This window comes from Halichoerus grypus, chromosome 8 (genome assembly GCF_964656455.1).
Source record: "Halichoerus grypus chromosome 8, mHalGry1.hap1.1, whole genome shotgun sequence".
NCBI classification, from domain to species: Eukaryota; Metazoa; Chordata; class Mammalia; order Carnivora; family Phocidae; genus Halichoerus; species Halichoerus grypus.
In genome coordinates, this window is record NC_135719.1 from 129,763,301 (window position 1) to 129,785,943 (window position 22,643).

Consider the following 22,643-nt stretch of genomic DNA (forward strand, 5'->3'; position numbering starts at 1 on the left):
TCCTTTTATGGCTACTTCCCATAGTTACGCAACGAGGAAGGTGGGCACAGCCGTCAGAAGTCGAAGGCTCTGAACAGAGCTTTCTTTCTCCTCCCCACCTTTCTTTAGCTTCAGTAGAAGACTCCATCCTCCTGTCTCCTTTCTCATTTCCCACTCAGAGTTACTCTCATACCTTCTCCCCCAGGACTACTGGATGTTTGCGTGTGTGTGCGCGTGTGCACGTGCGTGCGTGTGGGTCCGCACATCCTTCTTTCACAACGCAGCTCTAAGAGTCCTAGCAAATACTTGGATCTTTCCATCTTGTCCTTCAACTTGGAATCCCTATAGAAAGAACTGCTGACAGTGTTCACTGCCCACCACTAGAGAGCAGCCAAAGCCAACGTTTTCCTGGGCAAAAAAAAACCTCTGTGCAACAAGTTCTTTTCAAAGGAGCCAGGTTCTGTTGGTCTTCTCTTCCTCTCTTTCACCTTCTATCTGTCTTTGAGCAAAGCACTTCACCAGTGTCTTTCACAAGAGAACATTCTATGTGTCTATTCATATGTTGTGGCAACAGAGAAAACTCTTATTCGCCATTGTCAAAAACATTTCTTCTTGAAATCTCCATGCTTTTACTCCATCAAGCTAACTTATGTGAATCATAAAATGTTGAAAGTGAGATAATTTTGCAGTAAAAAAAGAGTTATCCCCATAAATCCATGAGGAAACAAAATCTGCTCTTGGTTGATTCTTCCCTAAACCTCCCTAGAAGGACGGACAGCACACCAACCTAAGCAGGGTCCTAAGCACACCTTTAGATGTGATTTCTTGCAATGGAGAGTATGATTTTTCCAACATAAATGAAGATAACAATTGTGCCTCATATGGTCTGTCTTTCAAATTTCAGTAGCTCCATGTCTACTTTACTTGGTTTACTTTAGTGAACAGTAAAAGAAAAGAATTATTGTTGGTTAGAAAATAATTATTGTTGTCTTTGTGCAGGAAGAATCCTCTAGTCTTTTACATTAGAAGGGAAAAAAGATGGGAATGGACTTTTGGAACATAATATGGCTGAAGATTTAGGACTGTGGGCCCTGGATTCAGTTCTCGATTTACATTTGAAACCTGTCTCTGCCACTTGCCAGAGATTGATCTCAAGCAAGTTACTTAAGCTCTCTCTTACCTTCAGTTTCTTCCTCTGTAAGGTAAGAGTCACAGCTGTTTTTATCAAATAGGACTGGATTAAAGGACACAATGTAAGTAATGCCTTTAATAAAAGATTAGCTGTGATTGTTCAAAGTGCTTACCATCCGCCAGGTTCCCTGCTGATTTCTTTCTGCCTTATTCTTCTACCACTTTATTTCAATATATCCTCTTTCAATTTTAATTTTGTTAAATATTCATTAAACATGTGTTACATTCCAGGTATAATTCTGATCCTCAAAAGGTTACAATGTAGTTTTAAAAAGAGAGAAAGAAATATGAAGGAATGAAATACAAAGAAGACATGTCTTACAACATTTGATTCTAAAGGGAACACATAAGGCAGAAGTTGTATACTGTCAAAATTACCCTCAGGACTTCCAAGTGCCCATAAAGTCTAGTTCTGCATATGTAAGATCTTTTTTTAACTATTTATTACCTAGTGTTTCTTTATGGCCTAAAGTAATTCTCAATATCATCCCTGATATTGGTATCACCAGCAACTTGCTGGACCACTTGAAGAAGTGGGACACATCTCAGACATGACAGAGAACTCTTAGTTCTAGAGATCTAGTCACACATTCTTTCCAGGGGATTCGCCGACAGACATGGACTCTTTGAGGTGTGATTGCATTCATTGCCTGTTAATATAAATGATGCAATAGCATCATTACCAAGGGCCTTGAGTTGGATATTTTAACTGATGCCCTGAGCAATGTGACTTCACTATAAGTGCTAAATGGAAGTTCAGTCCACATGTTGCTGGAGCACAAAATAAAGTTTAAATAATTAGCACCACAGGGCATTTAAGGAAGGACACATAGAAGATACAGTTGGTCTTGCATGATGAATTGAATTTTCATAAGCAGAGAAAGAGGTTGGGGAAGAAAAGGAGGGCATACAAGGCTGAGGGAAGAGCGTGACAAAGACAGTGAGAGAAGCCACAGTGGCACTTATGGGTTAAGTCCTACGCAAACTAGTTAAAATACCTTGATTCCTTCAACCTGTTTCATTGTCTCCACAAGCCTGAGGGTTTACAGAAATAGCTCCATTTTTGCAAATTGGGAAACATGAGACTGAAGATACAACAAACTCAGGATTTGTATCCAGATAGGCAGAATTCCAATGTATGTGTCCATTATGCTACATTGCCAGAGCATACAAAGTGTAATTACAGAGGAGGAGATGCTGAAATAAACACAAAACTATTGCATTGTCTCCTTGAGAGGCAATAAACACTTTTAAAGGGTTTTCTTTTTTTATTAGAAAGGGCTTGCTAGACATTAAAAATGATCACCAAAAATTGCTGCTTTTTCCTCCTGTGACTGGGATTTGCGTGTAGCAGATGACTAACCTTCTAATAACCATGGCTATGCAAGGGGCTAGCAAAGGCAAATCTAAAGTTAAATAGATTTTAAAAAATCACAAGCTAGTTAGAAGAAAATAGATGATGAGTGGAAAGAGTGGGTGAAAAACCTAGCCATTATGAGCATGTAAAATGGTCAAACGTCACTATAACTCATCTGTTTGAAATAAGAATATTTCCTTCCTAATGCTGCCCTACCATTAACTAAAACTTCCTGTCCCAGGTCTAAACTCCTACCTGTTCCGTAAGTTACAAAGATCCCATTTTTTAAGACATGGCCCCAAAGACTGCTTCTTAGAGGACTTTTTTAACCCTTTAGAGCTGGAATTCATCTCTCATTTCTTTGAATTCTTAAGAGCATTTTTGTTTCTGTCTATCTTGGTTACTTATTGATGGCTTACCTTTCTATTAAAATTAAAGGTCTTGGGAGCTATGGTAAGTATGATTTATTATTGCATGCCCAAGAACCACTTTACACATAGTAAGCACTCAAAATATTTGTTGGGTGAGTGATGCATGTGTTTCAAATGGGTTAACATCAGATTTTAAAATCAAACATCATGCATACATGAATTATTTTCAGCTTGTTCTTGTTTTTGTTAGTTGTTCCATGGTCACTTCAGTAATCATAGATAGTATAACATCCCAGGTGATGGATTATACTGCTTAACCAATAAATTTACTAATCTGTATTTTCAAAAACAGAAATGACTTCAAAAAATCAGAATTCTGCATATTCTTAGTTATACGCAAAATATTTGTTGCTAATGGTCCAACAGTGATTGTAGCTTTTGCTAAAGCCACCTAATGAAACTTTTGGTCAAAATGGTTCCATAATTTCAGGCTTCAATACACTCTTAGCAGTGACATTTAAAACATATAAAGAGAAAAGCAAACTCATAAGTAAGGGAAAGCTCAAGACTCCTGGGGTTTGTGGCCAAAAGCGGACTGAGCCAGTCAGATATCTGGCTCCTACAGAGTACTAGTGACTGAGAGGGACCTGCAGGAGTCAGGGGATGTTTGAAGCCAGGGAAGGGTGGCTCTCTTCACCTGGGAAAGCATAATTGTGTGTGGAGAGGGAGCAGGGAGGCAATGGCAGCCTTGGTGCAATGGCTTTTTTAGTGGGGAGGCAGGTAACTTTATTTTGAGATAGTTTCAATATACAGGAAAATTATAAAAGGAGTAGAAAGAATGCTTATATATACCTCATTTATATGCCTGAATTGTTAACATTTTACTACATTTGATTCATATATGTATACATAATCTGTATGTAAATGTATATATGTAAATATATCTATGTGTAGATATATCTGTAAATATATGCATGTAAATATGTATGTATGTATGTATGTAAATATAATCACTTTTTTTTAAAAGATTTTATTTATTTATTTGACAGAGAGAGAGAGAGCGAGAGCAGGAACACAAGCAGGGGGAGTGGGAGAGGAGAAGCAGGCTTCCTGCCAAGCGGGGAGCCCGATGTGGGACTCGATCCCAGGGCCCTGAGATCATGACCTGAGCCGAAGGCAGACGCTTAACGACTGAGCCACCCAGGCGCCCTGTGATCACTATTTTTTAACTGTTTGAGAGAAAGTTGCGGAATTTATGTCTTTTTACCTTTAAATTCTTGCATTTCCATAACCACAGTACACTGATAAAAATCAGGAAAATAACATTGATATGACACTAGTTTATGATCTACAGAACTTACTCAAACTTTAATTATTGTTTCAATACTATCTTTTATAGCAAATAAAAAAGAAATAAGCTTTAGGATCAACATTATATTTAGTTTCCATGTCATTTTCATCTCTTGAATTAATCTTTCTTTTTTAAATTGGCTTTAATGACATCAAGATTCCTAAAGAGCATAGACCAGGTATTTTGCAGATCTCTCAATTTATGGATGTCTGATGTTTCCTCATAATTAGATTTGGGTTATGCCCTCTTGGCAGGAACACTACAGAAATGATACTCCATCACCTTCAGATTTTAGGTCTTTGGGGTTCTAGGTAGAGACTATTAAAGAATGCCAAATCTGTATACATGGATGGGTGTAAGGAAGTGGAAAACAAAAGAAAGCCAACAAAATCAGTAATCAAAACACAAATTCTCTTCCCCACACACACAAAAATTAATTTCTGGGACAGATTGAGAAAGGCTACATGTTTTAGGGTGCTTAAAGTAATAAAGGAAGAAATAATTCACATTAAAAACTTGTAAGAAATATGAAACAAAAGCAAAAAATATAACAAGAGACAAAAAAAGAAGGAATTAGAAATTTTGGAGATAAAAACCTGTCCATGAAAATCTAGACCGGACACTTTGAAATCTACCAGCCAAAGACTATCAGCAAATCAGTAACATACCTGTAGTCAAATAATCAGAAACACACATATAGGTAAATTTAGATTTATTTAGCTTGCTATAAGAAAGGAGAATGCACCCTGTAAGAATCTCAGTAAAGAGGGTTGGAAGTATGTGTGGGCATTCCCTGGATTATTCCAAAGAGGGATAGGAAAGTGGGGAAGACTTCTGAGTTGAATACTGTTAAGAAAGAGGGTGAGCTAGCAATTCAGTATTTGAGTATATCAGTAATTTGTTCACAAGGTGGGAGAAACTAAGCAGCACTGGGCTATCACTGGTAAGAAAAGAACAATAACAGAAGAAATAATTGTCACCCATTATTACAGCTATAGTCTGACTTTGTATACGAATGGCTTATTTGCTCTTGCTTACTTGGGAATGAAAATACCATCAGTCTGCAACACATTGCTGATTTTCACTGTCTCTGAGAATGAGTAAATTAGAATATAGGTTAAAGGAATTAGCTGAGAATTTAACATAAAGAGTCAAAGGTATACATATAAAAGTAAAAGAAAGAGGTAGGAAGGCTGGATCAAGAATCTCTAAAGAAATGACTGAAAAGTGATATTTGAAGAGATCAGAACTTTTTCCAGAAATTTTTCTGGAATTGAGTAAAACATTATCCCACAGTTGATTTACTGTGGGAAAATTTACTCCAGTATTTAGTAGTAAACAAAACAAAACAACAACAACACTCTAGACATTAATAAGATGAAACACTCTAGACATTAATAAGATGAATTTTTCTGGAATTGAGTAAAACATTATCCCACAGTTGATTTACTGTGGGAAAATTTACTCCAGTATTTAGTAGTAAACAAAACAAAACAACAACAACACTCTAGACATTAATAAGATGAAAAAGGGATATTCCATATAATTTTAAAGAGTTTAAAGTTCCTTGCCATGTAGTAGAATGGAAACATATAAATATGTGTGTGAAAAACTAAGATAATCATTAATAGAGTAGAAACATTATAACTCCTATGTGAAGAAAATATGCAGAGGAAAATTAAGAGAGTTTTTGTAAATTATTATTCCAAGAGAAACTAAGGACAGAGAAAAGTAAAGGTAAAGAAAAAGATGAATAAAGAGTAAGCTTGAGTTAAAGTAGTCATATTAGTGACATTGCAGACATATTAGTGATTATGATATGGTAATTTGCTGTTCAGAAAACAGAGTAACCAAATGAACTTTAAAAAAATATAGCCCAACAGTTTAAAAAAAAAATCACACAGACAAGTTAAAATCACAAGGATATTAAAAGTTATATCAGGCAAGAGTTAATAAAAAAAAAGCTGATATAGCTATGATAATAGCAAAAAAGTTAGAATTTAAAGGAAAAATCAATAATAGTGATGGAGGAAAAATCCAAGAAGGTTTAATTATCACAAATTTATATGCACTAATTTGAAATCAAAATATATAAAGCAAAAACGACATAATTATATAGAAAAATTGACAAACCCACAACTGAGTAGGGGGATTATACCACTTCTCTCAGAAACCAGTATATGAAACCAATAAAAATTAGTAAGTATAGCAAATTAGAATAATAAAATTAACAAAATTGATCTAACAGATTTTTTTTTTTTAATTTACTTATTTGACAGAGAAAGATACAGCGAGAGGAGGAACACAGGCAGGGGGAGCGGGAGAGGGAGAGCAGGCTTCCCGCAGAGCAAGGAGCCCGATGCGGGGCTCGATCCCAGGACCCTGGGACCATGACCTGAGCCGAAGGCAGACGCTTAACGACTGAGCCACCCAGGCGCCCTAACAGATTTTTAATAGAACTTTATATCTATAAACAAAATGTACATTACTTTTAGGTACTCATGGAATACTTACAAAAATTACCAACAGTGAGGTTTGATAAATTCTAAGAAAAGACATTATAAATCATATTCTCTAACTAAATTTGATTAAGTTAAATCAATAAAAATAACACCTGTATTAAAATAAACAAGCAAAGATGCAAAATGTTTGGAAACTTTAAAATGTACTCAGATCATTGACTTAGTTCAAAAATAACTGCAAATTAAACTCAAATCAGTCCCCACCACTTCCAATTCTACCAATACATGTAGTTAGACAGTCATGAGACCAGGAGCTCTGCCATTTCATATTGCAACATTAGTTGCAGAAATTAAAGGGCTATTTTAAAATATAGAGAAATAAGATACTTGTTTTAATTCTAGAATCAAAGAATTTTTGAAAGAACTAAGATTACCTTTGAGAAATGTGGTAAGAATAAAAAGGCTCTTTCAACATTTTAGTAAATGAGTGCTTTAAAGTACATACTACAGTATCTTTTAATATTAAGTACTGAAATAATAGTATATGATACTGAGGTTTCTGGATTATTTTCATCTCCTTCCACTTAAATAACTACATTTATCCAATTACACCTTTAACCCACAGGATATTGTAATTTTCCAAAATCTTGATCAACTAAACATTAACTTTTATTGTCATTTTTCATATGCATTAATCATTTACTGTTCTTATTAATAAATTATTATTTTTATTAATCATTCCAATGACTATTGTCTTTGTTGAAGTTATTGTGTTCCTAAAGTTTTTTTTAAAACAGCCTTTCTTCATTTACCATTGGGATTTTAAGAGATTTTGTTGGGATTTTTTTTTCTGATTTTAGGAACAAGTGCATGAATCAAGGATATAGAAGTCAAGACCTCTCCTTTGTTGTGGATAAAGCTATTGGAGAACATGGTTCAAATGTGGATCAATGAAAGGCTACCTGATGCAGTTTCTCAGAATTACCCAGACTTTCTCAATCAAAGCCACTGGCAGCAGTGAACAAAAATGGGCCTCTCTCATAATAAAAGAGCAAAGCAGAACTTGGGCATTCTACAGTTAGACGGACTCCAAGGTGAGAAGGTAGGGAGATTAAGGAGCATGGTAACATGTTTACCTCATTCTTCTAAACTGATCAGAGACTCTTTGTCTATGAGCAGGAATGAAGAAAGGATGAGAAAGTTAAGATTGGTATCTATAGATGATTTTCAGGTTAGAATCTGGAGCAAAACATCAAAGATGGAAAAAGAGACATCTCATTTTTTATTTCCTTTGATAATCAATAAGTATGAATTTATGAGTAAGGTCCCTCTTCTTCAGGTGCTAAGGCACTGGGGCTACCTAGAGTTTCAGAAGGAGAGGGGTTAGATGGCATCAAGGGCAACATCCCAGCTGAAGGTGGGCTCAGGAAGCAAAGCAGCTGAAAACCCAATAGGTTAGCAAGAGACTCAGTGCAAAATATAAAGAGGAAACTTTACAGTAGACAAAAGAGAGAGTTCCTGAAGTATGATTACATAAAGAGAGTGGATCTTTTGTGCAACTTCACCTTAAACTGGGAATGTTTAAGGCATAAAAGTCAGTTGGGAAAATATGGAACACAGACCAGCTAAAGAATTCAGAGTCTGGGATTCTAGTTACAATTAGTTGAGGAGCTTTGGGAAACCACTCTTTCTCAAGATAATTTCTCAAGGAAATTATTTCCTTTTCAGTTACCTTATTTATTCGTTAAGAAATTCATTATAGATTGGCTTCCAGTCATAGAATTTCCATGGATTAATCCATTATGCAAAGGCCACAGTGAAAACTAAAGACAGAATTTTGAACTTTTACCAGAAAGAGTATTGAAATATGCTTGCAGAAAGGATTCCGTTTAAAGAAAGATTATTTCATTTAGTGCTTCCTATAGCTATGTATTCCTCAGGGTCAACAATTTTCCAGAAAACATCAAAGCATTTTTCTTGTGCTCTGGAACAATGTTTTCAGAAAGGTATAAATGTGATCATATAAATTGCTAAATCTTAACCAGGGAGAAGACACTTTCTTGAAGAGAATATCAGCATTCCCAAGGTGCCTTTATAACTTGAAAAATCATTTCAACACTATAATTTTCATATCATAATTTGATTTGCATTTTGAAAACAAAAATAAACCCTACAGTTTTCATAATACAAAATGTTGCCAGTTGAGCTTCAACAAAATTTTGATAGGTAAAATAGACTGAATAAACTCACTCTTAAATAAGAGTATTTGTCTCAAGTAGGAGCACAGGGCAGATTTGGGGAGGGCAGACTGTGGTTAAAAAAAAAAAAAGGTCAAAAATATGTGTGCCTTAGTTTGGATTTCCCAGAAAGTAGAACCTGAGAGAGTATACAGTAAGTTTACTTAGGAATAATCCCAGGAATTATGAAACACAGAGTGGAAAGAGTTAGAAAATGAAGGAGAAAAAGCTGATATAGGGATGTTTTCTACACCTGGGGATGACTTCTGCTGATACTTCCTGAATAGCTTATGAAATATCTTCTGAAGTATGGGAGGCTGTAACATTTATCCATGCACTCTTATGCCCATTGATTGAGGATTGTCCCAGGAGCAATACCTCCCCTTACTTCTGGTGCGTGTTCCCATGATGTTGTAAAAGGCCCTCAAAGAGAAACACAAAGGTGCATGACATACACTGAGGTCAGCTAAGTGGGCATGAGGTGAAGCTAAGCTCACATGGAACTGCATTGCAGCTGCAGCACCAGGAATACTTACTGCAATATGTACTGGCCAATATTTAGAACTTTTCCTTGTCGAATGAAATTATTTATTATAAAGTCTGATTAGCTGGATAGATGCCTTAATTCTACCCAGGGGCAAGCATCCAATATGTTTTCTTTCACCACAACTAAGCCCTAGTTCACTCTCCCAGTTGGCCTTCCCAATCCCAAGTCTAACTTATATACTATCCCAACAATTTAAAATATTCATTTGCATATTTCTGAGATTCTTTTCCATTTCATAGATCTCTTCACTCATTCAACAAACATTTTCTTGCCTCCTATTGTATGCCAGGAGGTGTGAGGCTTTATGCTAGGCACAGCACTAAGTGCTTCACCTGGATAATCTTATTTAATATTTTCAACAATCCTGTGAAAGAGATACCATTATTATCTTTATTTTATAGATGAGAAAATTTAGATATAAAGCTGCAAAGTAACTTGCCCAAGGGCACATGGCTACTAAATGCCTGAACCAGTTCTATAAACTAGACATAGAGCATGTTTTCTGTGCTCAGGCTGGTTTGGGGGAAACAGGGTGGAAGTTTATGCTATTGTTCCTAATACTTGACCACTTCTGTATCCATACCCTCAGTCATGTAACTTTGCTGATCCTCAGAATAGAAGCAAGGTATATTTCTCCATTACATGAAGGTTGTGCTGGTCAGGTTATTTGCTTTGGCCAGTGGAATGGTTGCAGACATGATATAAGCAAAAGCTTAAAATTGATTGGACAGTTGAGCTAATGCTCTGATATTTTTTCCAATGCCATAAGAAGAACATACGCAAGTAGCCTACAGGCCCCAGATCTGAATGTAATCTGGAGCCTGAAGCCAAGCCTGGTGAGCCCAGACTAAACTGAACTCCAGGTAACCATCAGACACTTAGGTGAGAAATAAAGGCTTGATTTTGTATGTGTGGTTTTGTTTTGTGGTTGTTTGTTATGTAATTGCTCTCCAGAAAATAGCTGAGACAACTGGAAAGTAAGCAAAAAACAATGATATAACGTGGCTAGTACTCTTATAAAAGAATATTCTGGGTTCTGGGTGACCAGCTCTCCCAATATGTCTGGAACTGAGGCATTTCCTAAGAGGTAGAAATTTTAGTGCAATTTTATTTCTGTGCAAACCAGTACGGTTGGTCACACTAGACTGAAAAAATATTTTAATGGACAAGTAGGCAGATGTTTTTTCACCTCTTCACTTACTTAATTTCTTTACCATTCCATATAAATTTAAAAAAAATAAAGGAGAAATTAGTGGAACCTAGATGGTAATGAGGGTATAGAGGAAAGTACATTCATATGTGTATACTTGTGCTATCCAGATCCATGCAAGGATTTTCCCTCTTAAAAATGTCTCTTCTAAGGCTATATATATCCACACATATGATCACATATTTTGCTCACTTGAACACAAATTTTAAGGATAGGGAACATCTCAGTCAGCAAGAATTGCCCATACTAGCAATGGTTCAAAATAAGGAAGAGAGGCATATAAAAATCTAGATAGAGGCTGGACTCTGGTATAGGAGAATAAAGTGCTCAGTAAATTTTGTCCCAACCAAAAAAATTATAAAACTGGAAAAAATTTCAGGGTTATGGAAACTGATTCTTTAAAAAAGAAAAGAAAAGAAAAGAAAAAAGTGAACTTTGTATAATAACAGTGGGGATCTGTGACATTCCTCTCTGAAACTACTTCCATCCCTCACCCGAGCTCAATCTGCACAGTGATTCTACCAATGCAAAGCAATGTATAAAACAAAACAGCTTTGCTGCTAGAGGGGAATGCCTTCATTTGGATCAGAACACAGAAAGATTCCACAGCCAATGGGTTTGTAACAGTTGTGAATTGGGAAGCAAATAAATTTTAGTGGCAAATGAATTGGGAAGACCAGAGGCTCAGTTAGCCTGAAGCTGCATTCCTCACTGGGATAAACAGCAAACTAGCCAGAAATTTTACAGGGAGATACTGGAAATGAAGCATCCATAGAGTCTTGATAACCTCTCCACATATTTGCACAGGAGAGATTAGAGAGACCCTAAGTTATCTACACATCTTTGGCTGATCTTCATACTACATAAAACTGTACAGGAAACATTAGAGAACTCAGAGAAAAGTAAAATCTGGGAAAATTTTAAAATTCCTGAACTTTGAATGCACTTACTAACACAAACATATCCACTGACACAGGGTGGAAACTTTATTGTCTTGAGGTGTTTGAGCACGACCTCCTACCCATCACTGGCTGACTACTGAGATACGCAGAAATAGAGACATGACCCCTAATAAATTAGTCTTAAAGTTAAAAACAAGAAATAAAAAAAAAAAAAAACTGAATAGAGACACCAATAGCCATACAACATGGAGAAACAAATTCCACAGGTATAGTCTAGACAAGTTACTAAACAAGCAAGCAACAGCAGCAACAATTTGGGTGGAATTATAATCCAGAGTTTCTACAATATATTACCTAAAATGTTCAATTTTTTTAAATGTTCAATTTTCACCAAAAAAATTATAAAACATGAAAAGAAACAAAAAGTATATCTCATTTTCAGGAAAAAAAAAATGAAAAGAAACTGTCTCTAAGGAGGCCCACATTTTGGACTTAAATAAAGACTTCCAAGGAGTTGTTTTATATCTATGTTCAAAGAACTAATGAAATTCTGTTTAAAGAATTAAAAGAAAGAATGATGACAATAAGCCAACAATATAGAACTGTTGCAACAAATGGAAATTTTAAAATATGGAAATTTGGGAGTTGAAAAGTAAAACAACAGAAAATAAAAATTCAGTAAGGGTACTAAATAACAAATTTAAGGTAACAGAAAAATCAATAAACTTGAAGATATATTAACAGAATTTATTCAGTTTGAAGAACAGAGAAAAAAACTGAAGAAAAATTATCAGAGCCTAAGAGGTCTGTGGGACAATATCAAGCATATCAATATGTGTGCAATGGAAGTACCAAACAGAGAAGAGTCATAGAAAAAGGCATAAAATATTTAAATAAATGATTAAAATGTTCCAAATCTAACAAAAAACAATCTAAAGATACAAGACTCAACAATCCCAAGTAGAATATAAAACCCCCAATTTTATACTTCAACACATCCTGGTAAAGAAAGCCATGGAAACATCTTAAAGACATCAAGAAGAAAAACAAATCACCACATTCAGAGAACAAAAATACAATAAAATGACTGAATTTTCATAAAAAATGTTGGAGTTGTGGGGGCGCCTGGGTGGCTCAGTCAGTTAAGCATCTGTTCTGGCTCAGGTCATGATCTCAGGGGTCTGGGATAGAGCCCCACATCTGGCTCCCTGCTCAGTGGGGAGCCTGCTTCTCCCTCTCCCTCTGTGATTCCCCCTGCTTGTGCTCTCTGGCTCTCTCTATCTCTCTCAAACAAATAAATAAAATCTTAAAAAAAAAAAAGAAAAGAAAAGCTTGAGTCTAAAAAAAATGATGGAGTTGAGAACACAATGAAATGACATAGTGAAAGTACTGAAGAAGTAGCTGTTATCTAAGAGTTCTATTTAGGGGTGCCTGGGTGGCTCAGTTGGTTAAACATCTGCCTTCAGCTCAGGTCACAATCCCAGCGTCCTGGGATGGAGCCCTGCCTCAGGCTCATGGCTCAGTGGGAAGTCTGCTTCTCGCTCTCCCTCTGCCCCTCCCCCACTCGTGCCGGTGTCCGCGCTCTCTCTCTCTCTCTCTCTGTCTCTCTGTCTCTCTGTCTCTTTCTCAAAGAAATGGTAAAATCTTTTTTAAAAAAAGAATTCTTTTTTATGTAGACATTCTAAAGCAAATAAAGAATGAGTGAAATTTTTGTTAGGAGCTTTGCCTTATAAGAAATTCTAAAATAAAATTTTCAGACTGAAGAAAAAGAAATAGTATCATGAAGTATCTACTCAAAGACTCTCAAAGCAGTGGAAAAGGTAATATATGCATAAATATTAAAGACTACATAAAGGAATATATATATTAACTGTGTTAAAAACAGACTTAAAATTTCATAAACAATAACTGTAACACAGTAAATGTACTGTTGGCTTTATAACATTTACGTAACAATAATAGCTGAAAGGAGCAGGGATGAAGTGGGCTGTATCTGTATTTTACTAGAATTGCATTCATATTAATCTGATGTAGCTTTTGATAAATTAACATGCATATTGTAATCCCTAGAGGTATCATCAAAAAAAGAATTTTAGGGGCGCCTGGGTGGCTCAGTCGTTAAGCGTCTGCCTTCGGCTCAGGTCATGATCCCAGGGTCCTGGGATCGAGTCCCACATCGGGCTCCCTGCTCGGCGGGAAGCCTGCTTCTCCCTCTCCCACTCCCCCTGCTTGTGTTCCCTCTCTCACTGTGTCTCTCTCTGTCAAATAAATAAATAAAATCTTTAAAAAAAAAAAAAATAAAAATAAAAAAAATAAAAAAAAAAAAGAATTTTAAAAAATTAGGGATAAAACCAATGAAATAACTACAATATACGTGGAAAAAATGTTTAACAACAACAACAAAAAATCAGAAGGAACAAAGAAAGAGGAAAAAAGACATAAGACATATAAAAGACAAGTGGCAAAATACCATATGTAAATATGACTTTGTCAATAATTACATTAAATGTTAGTGGATTAAACCTGTCAACTAAAAGGTAGAGGTCATCAGAACAGATTAACCAAAACAGACAAAGAAACAAAAACAAAACAAAACAAAAAATCCACAACTATTTGCTGTCTATAAGAGATATACTTTAGGTTCAAAGACACAAATAGTTTGAAAGTAAAAAAGAAAAAAAATAAAACATGAAATAGCAATCATAAGAGAGCTAGAGTCGCTATATAACAAGATTTAACTCACACAAAATGTGCCTACAATGACAGGCATTTAATAATGATAGAAAAGATCTATCATCAAGAAAATAAACAATTATAAGTATAAATACACCTAAAAACACAGCCCTAATATATAGACATACCTTGGAGATATTGTGGGTTTGATTTCAGACCACTGTAAAAGTATATCACAATAGAGTAAGTCAAATGAATTTTTTGGTTTCCCAGTGCATATAAAAGTTACAATAGTAACATCAAAGATCACTGATCACAAATCATTATACAAATATAATCATAATAATAAAATTTGAAATATTGCAAGAATTACCAAAATGTGAACAGAAACATGCAGTAAGCAAATACCGTTGGAAAAATGGTATGATTGATTTAACACAAGGTTGTCACAAATCTTCAATTTATAAAAAATGCAATATCTACAAAACACAATAAAGCAAAGCACAATTAAATGAGGTATGCCTGTACATGAAGTAACACTTGACAGACCTGAAAGAAGAAATAGACAATGCCACAAAAACTTTTGGGGACAAATAGTCCATTTTCCATAACTGATAGAACAATAAGATAGAAAATTAGCAAGGACAAGGAAGACTTGAGCAACAGTATCAAACAGATTAACAAGTGAGATTTATAAAAAATTCCACCAAAGAACAGCAGAATAGACATTCTTTTCAAGAATACATGGAACATTCTCTAAGATTTCTCAGATAAATCATATGGTAGGTTATACAACAAGTCTCAATAACTTTTAAAGAATTAGGGTCACGTGGGTGGTGCAGTCAGTTAAGCAACCAACTCTTGGTTTCAGCTCAGGTCATGATCTCATGGGTCATGAGATTGAGCCCAACATCAGGATCCCCACTCAGCAGGGAATCTGCTTGAGATGCTCTCCCTCTGCCCCTCCCCCCACTCATGTGTTCTCTCTCTCTCTCAAATAAATGAAATCTTTAAAAAAATTAAAAAATTAAAAAAAATTAAAACCACACAAAGTATGTTATCCAATTACAATAGAAATTAAATTAGAAATAACCCAAATGTTGGAAATCCCCAAATATGTGGAAATTAAGCAAAATATTTCTAAATGACACATGGATCAAAGAAAAAAATATTAAGGAAAAATAAAATGATTTTTAACAATTACAAATGAAAACACAATGTACTGTTTATTGGATGAAGCTAAAGCAATGCTTAGAGGATATTTGTAGTTTTAAACACCTCTTTGAAAAGAATAAAGGTCTTAAACCAATAACTTAAGATTGTATCTTAGAAAACTAGAAAAGGAAGAGTAAACTATACCCAAAGCAAGAAGAAAGAAGGAAATAGTAAGGATAAAAGCAGAAATCAAGACAGAGAAACAGTACAGTTGTAGAGAAAATAAATGAAACCAAAGGTGGTTGTTTAAAAAATTAACAAAATCAACAAACTATCTTTTAATTAAAAAAACAAAAAAAGGAGAAGACACACATTAACAAAATCAGGAAAGCCTTTCAGAGGAACATCACTACCAATCCTACAGATACTAAGATTAAAAGGGAATACTATGAACAACTTTATACTGACAAGTTTTCAACTTAGATGAAAAGGAAACATTTCTAAAAAAATACAAAAAAACACAATTTACTCAATAAGAATTAGACGATAAGTGGGCATGTAACAACAACAACAACAACAAAGAAATGCAATTAATGAAAAATCTCAGAACAGCTACCATCTGGAGTATTGTCAGTTACTGAGGCAGAGAGAGAGAGACAACACTGCATGGGAATGGCAAAGCCACTTAAAGACAAACAAAGGAGCATAGGGAAAAGGAGAGAGAAGCAACCTTAACTATAGATAACAAACTGATGGTTATCAGAGGGGAGGTGGGTGGGGGGAATGGGTTAAATAGGTGATGGAGATTAAGGAGTGCACTTGTTATGATGATCACTGGGTGTTGTATGTAAGTACTGAATCATTAAATTGTACACCTGAAACTAATATCACACGGTATGTTAACTGGAATTTAAATAAGAACTTTAGCAAACAAAACTTCCCAAAAAGAAAAGCCCAAGTCCAGATGGCTTTCACTGGTGATTTCTAGTAAATATTTTAAGAATAAATAATATTTAAAAAAAGAATAAATAATACCAAACATTTACAAATTCTTTCTGAAAATAGAGGAGAAAAATACAATTTCCCACTCATTCTGTGAAGCCAATATCCCTCTTAGAGATGCAAAAATCCTTTAAAAAATTAACAACATATTGAAAAGAATTATCCACTATGACCAAGTGGGATTTATCTCAGTACTGCAAACTTGGCTTAACTTTCCAAAAAACAGTTATTGTAGTAAATGATAACTAATAAAATGAAGGGAAAAAAAAGATCATCCCAATAGATGTATAAAAATGCATTTGACAAAATTCAACTGTCAACCATGATAAGACTCACAACAAACTAGTAATAGAAAGAAACTTCTTCAACCTGATAAAGGGGCTGGAAGGGGCAGCAGGAATTGGTTGCATTCAGACAAGGGAGAACTTGTTTGGGTGATAGAAGTATTCTAAAACTATATTCTGGTGATGGCTGCATAATTTTAAATATTTACAAAAACTCATTGAATTATATACTTAAAATGTATGCATTTATATTATGTAAATATTGCCTCAATAAAGCTATAAAAATTAATAACTGGCAAGGGTAGATGGTAGGGAGATATAGATGAATCAAGTTAGCAATAGACTGATAATTGATAAAGCTAGATTATGGTAATGGCAAGTTATTACAGTATTCCTTCTACTTTTGTATATATTGAAGTCTACCATAATAATTTTAAAAAATCAAAGTGTCAGGGAAAAAAACAACTGGGGGCTTGGGGAGGGAACTAGTGTCATGTGAAAACACCCTTTGGGTGGTTCTGAATTCTTTCTTCCTCTCATCTGGGAAGCACCCTCTTAAGTTTCTAAATGTTTTACATAGTTTTTCCTTTGCTTAGTGCTATTGATCCTAACATTTAGAGAGAAGAAGATAGATATTATTATCTCTGTTATGTAGATGAAGAAACCACAGTCCAAGGTGACAGAAATAGAAAGGGGTGAAGCTAAGGACAAAGTCTCAGCGCCTAGTGCTCTGTCCACTCCATTAAGAAGCTCCTTGCACTCCAGGCCTAGGACAAGGCTGGATTCAAACTAATTTGTGTAGTAGATAAGAATTGTCTTCAGTGTCACCACAATTTCCCACCCCTCTGAGAACTCTTCTCATTTGGCCTCACTGACATCTTTTAACCTAGCCCTACACTCCCCAACCCCCCTCCAACACACGCGCGCGCACACACACACACACACACACACCCCTTATTTTGATATTCCTTGAAAGGTAATCATTTTCAAATAGCACCCCATACTCTACCTCTCTTCCATCCCACCTTCCTTACTCCACCAGTACCTTCTCTCTCAGTTCTTGGTTGAAAAGACTTAATAAAATATTCATCCCCAAAAATTACTAGATTAATACTACTCTTACCAGATTATTTACATTTAAAGAGGTCAACAAATACTTGTTCTACTAATAACACTTTAAGGTTTTATATAATGCGGATAGGCTACCTCTAACCTAAGTCATAACTAATAAACACTGAGGATGATGAACAAATAATCATCAGTACAGTAAGCCAAATTCCTGTTTATTCGCAGTGGAAAATAAACCTCCATTATTAAGATGAAAGTATTGTGATGAGTCAGCTATTATAAGTGGAGTTGGTGTGCACATAGAAGGGCAGCAGGTAGTGAACAGTGTTTGGAATTTATCTAGTCTAAGGGGCCTTCTCCTCTCTTTGATGTGGGAATATTAAATAATGTTAAATATCACTCTTATCTTCAGAAGTGTCTCAGTGAATCAGAATATTGGATATTTGGTTTAAGGTGGGTATTTTTTCTCAGAATTCTCTCCACAATTCTTTCCAGTTGAGTCTGCTCTTTGATCTATTCTCATGAACACTTTGTTCCTTGAGGTCACCATGTTGCACCGAATATGTGCATATTTATTTATTCATCCAATCTGCTAAGTGTCAACACTGTTCTGGATGCATGAGAAATCAGCAGCAAACAAAACAGAGGAAGACCTTGACCTTGTGGAGGGATGCAAAGGTGAGGGAGACAGATAATGTATTATAAAAAGTAAATTATGTAAGATGTTAGGAGTTGGTAGATGCTAGGAAACAGCAGTGCAAATGCCTTAAGATGAGAGCATGTATGGGATGTTTAAAGAGGTCACTATGGCTGAAGCAGAGTGAATGAGATGGGTGTGTAGGCGGAAGAGCAGTAGGAGATAAGATCCGTGATTACATGGAATCTGGCAGGACTCTTTACGGTCTGACTACTTCTTTGAGTATAGTGGGGAGCCAATGCAGGTTTTGAACAGAGGGGTGGCATGATCTTACTTACATTTTATGAGTCACTTTGGTTGCTATGTTGAGAATAGAGGAGAAATGTAAAAGCAGAGAGATTAATTATAAGCCTACTAGAAGAAACCAAGTGAGAAGAGATGGTCAGAGTGGTAATAAGTGGAGATGGGAGAAGTTTCTTATTCTGGGTATAGTGAATATAGATTCAAGAGAATTTCCTTCATCAGTGATTAAGTCTATCTCCCTCATTACACAGGGAGCTTGGCATTCCTGAACACATGGCGTGCTCAATTAATGTGTGATTAATGAATTAAGAAATGAATGACTAAATGTTGGGCAGTTGTAGTCAATCTGGAGCAGGGAATACAAAGCTCTTTCAAGACAGCAAGGATACAGTTAACATTATCTGTGGCCACAAGCTGATAATTGTTATAAAGAATAGCTATAATCATCTTTGGGTACAGAGGCTACTGGTAATTTTCATTTGAAAATATCTGAAATAGATGTTTCTAGAATAGAATTGGAGAGTTTTCTGTCTGAGAGTTGTCCTCAATAAATGCATAAAATGAACCTTCCTTCATCCAGCAGCTGTTATTAGGGAAATGTGTGCAAACAACATACAATTTTGAACTGCTATTAAGTTCCTAAAATATGGTGAGTGGTTGACAGGCCATAGCAATAGCCTTCTAACTCTTCTATTCCCCAGGCTCCCTTGCTTTTGTTGATCTTCCCTACTATTCTCAGGACATCCTTTCTAAAGCCCACTTCTGTTTAAAACCTTCAACAATTATTCATTGTCTTCTCACTTAAGAACAACTTTCCCAGGCTTGGTATTCAAGGCACTTCAAAATTTCTAGCTTTACATTATCTAACCATTACCTAAACTTGGGACAAGTATGCTTATTATTGACAGGAATTTAATGTTGTGTTCAGGAGACAAATTCTGAAGATGAGCTACCTGGGTTCAAATCCCAGCTGAGCACAAGAATTAATTTCTCTAGCCCCAGTGTCAGCCTTGGGGAAAATGGGATATAATAGTTTCTAAGTTATGTCTTTGAGGACTTATTTAGATAACATATTTAAATCACTAGACTGTAAGCTCCATGAGGGCAGAAACCAAATTTGTTTTATTCCACACTGAACCTCAATGCCATGTATATAGTAAACACTGAATTTCTATCTACTGGATATTTACATGATTGAATATCTACTATCTGCCTGGTACTTTTCTAAACTCTAGGGATACTATGATTGTTCTCATGAAGTTCACCTTCTGGTCAAGGAAGAAAGACAATAAACAAATCCACAAATAAATATACATTTGAATTTCATATATTGATAAATGCCATTTTAAAAATTAAAATGGGGTAATATACAGAAGCATCTGATTTTGTGGCCATGAAGAACTCTCTGAAGAGGTCACATAGGAACTGAGATCTAAATATTGGAAAACAAAAAGTCATGTAAAACTAAGGGAGGTGAAAGTATTACAGGTTGAGGGAATCTAAAGTGAACAGCCCCTGAGGCAAATGTGTTCCATGAGTAGAGAAAAGGCCAGCACAGCTAGGTCATCATGGCAGTGGTCATGGTGAAGATAATACAGATTGAGTTAAGACTGATAACCAGGGACATTTGGCTAAGATAAGAAGATGAAATTGTATTTTTAGTGTAATAGGAAGCTCTGGAACTTTTGTGTAGAAAGTAGGTTTTAGAAGGTAAGAGGGAAAGCAAGGAACTGGTTAAGAGCTCATATTATAATCCATACAAGAGCTTTTGGTGGTTTTTCTTTGTCTGATACAATGGAAATGGAGAAAAAGGAAAGATTTAGAAATAGTTTGGAGGTTGAAACAAATGAGAGGCATCAAGGATAATTCTGTTCAGTGACACATTATGTCTGTTGTGGGCCCTTCCACCATGAAAATAATATTAAAAAATTTTATTTTATGACTGCATTGGTATAAAGACAAATGTAATCCAGGATGGATTGTATTATTTTTCCTTCTGATTGTGAAAAAGAAATTAAAACATTTTCATGGGCTCTTAAAAGTATTATGGGCCCTAAGCACTGTGCTTATTGAATAAATGGAACTTATTCCATTTTTTTCTATTATTTCTTTCTTTCTTTTTTTATTATTTTTTATTTTTTTATTTTATTATGTTATGTTAATCTCCATACACTACATCATTAGTTTTTGATGTAGTGTTCCATGATTCATTGTTTGCATATAACACCCAGTGCCCCATTCAGTATGTGCCCTCTTTAATACCCATCACCAAGCTAACCCATCCCCCCACCCCCCTCCCCTCTAGAACTCTCGGTTTGTTTCTCAGAGTCCATAGTCTCTCATGGTTCGTCTCCCCCTCCGATTTCCATTTTTAACATAAAAGAATATAAAGTTTAGAAAATACATTTAAAAATTGTAAGATCTTAATGCATATTAACTATCACATTATTTATTATTATTATTATTATTATTATTATTATGTACTGGACATATCCTATACTTCCTAATCTTTGTGAATTTGTTCATCTTACTTCTTGAATTTCTCTTTACCTATCAAAAACTCATCTATCCTTCAATGCCGAGATCAAAGGCCAATTCTTTCTTTGTTTCCTAATTCCTCAACTGATCTTGATCTTTTTCCTTTCTGTCCCCACAAGTTCATACTCATACTTCTAATTACAGCCTGCCTTTGATTTATGCTAATTTTGAGCTCATTTTAATGCTTGGTGATATATCTCATATCATGGCTCTATCTCTTACTGGGCCTAGCCAAGTGCCTTGCACAGAGTATAGCCTCAATGGATATTTGTTGACTTGAATATCAAGGAAACAGACAGTCAGCCAAGTAGTCTCACCAAAGCCTGTTGGGGCAAGGCTGGTCTCCATTTTTGCTGCCCAGACCCTGGCACATAATTAATTTGAGACCATCTATTAGGCAACAAAATGCTAAAAAGAGGAATGCCAACTGTGACTCCCCACTTTGCAAAGGATGCTGCCAGGCTTCTAAATAACAACTTCATGGAGTATCCATCCAAAACACCATCTGGAATGCAGACAGAAACTTGTACCTTGTTGACTCCCAGAACCATAAATCTACAGCCTTGGCTAATCTCCATCATGGTTAATGATGGCTGTGATCTATGGCAGCTGAAAGATAAGGATTCTGATTAGACATCGAGAGGAAATTAGATCCTGAGTAAATGGAAACATTATTCATTTAAATCACATTTGTTCTGCTACTCATTTAAACATTTTATATTCATTCCCCAGTGCTTGGCACTGTGGAAAATACAAGTAGATGTAAGATCCAGTCCTTGTTCTCAATGGGACTTCTCTATAGCAGGGAATACAGCTGTGGGGAAAAGATACTGGTGAAATGATAAATGTGAAGATGGCTCTACTTGTGTCCTCCATGAGAAGAAGGTTCTATTTAGTTCCAGCATGGAAATTATTGTGTGACCTTGGACAAATCTGCCCATATTCCTGAACTTCAGCTTCTCTTTCTGGAAAAACCCTACTTATTTGTCTACCAAGAATGCTGGATGGTTTCACCACTTATTAAACATACTAATTTCTGTGTGTTTCAATAATTCGGATTTTTTTTTATTGTTCAGTTTTCATCTAAATAGGTAAATTGCATTTCAGTTTGTGAGCTACTATTTTTAGGAAGAAGGAAGGAACTAATACCTCAATAAAATCATAATCGAAATAATTCATACATTTAGCAATAACTATTCATTAAGTGCCAACTAAGAGCAAGGCATTTTGATCAATGTAAACCAGTCGTTCTCAGCTGGTGGCTACTTTATCCATTAAGCGACATTTGACAGTGTCTGAAGATATGTTGGCATTTTTTTTTCATACAACTCCCTACTCTTAGAAGATCTTTCTTAGCATTTCTTCTCAACCAGCCT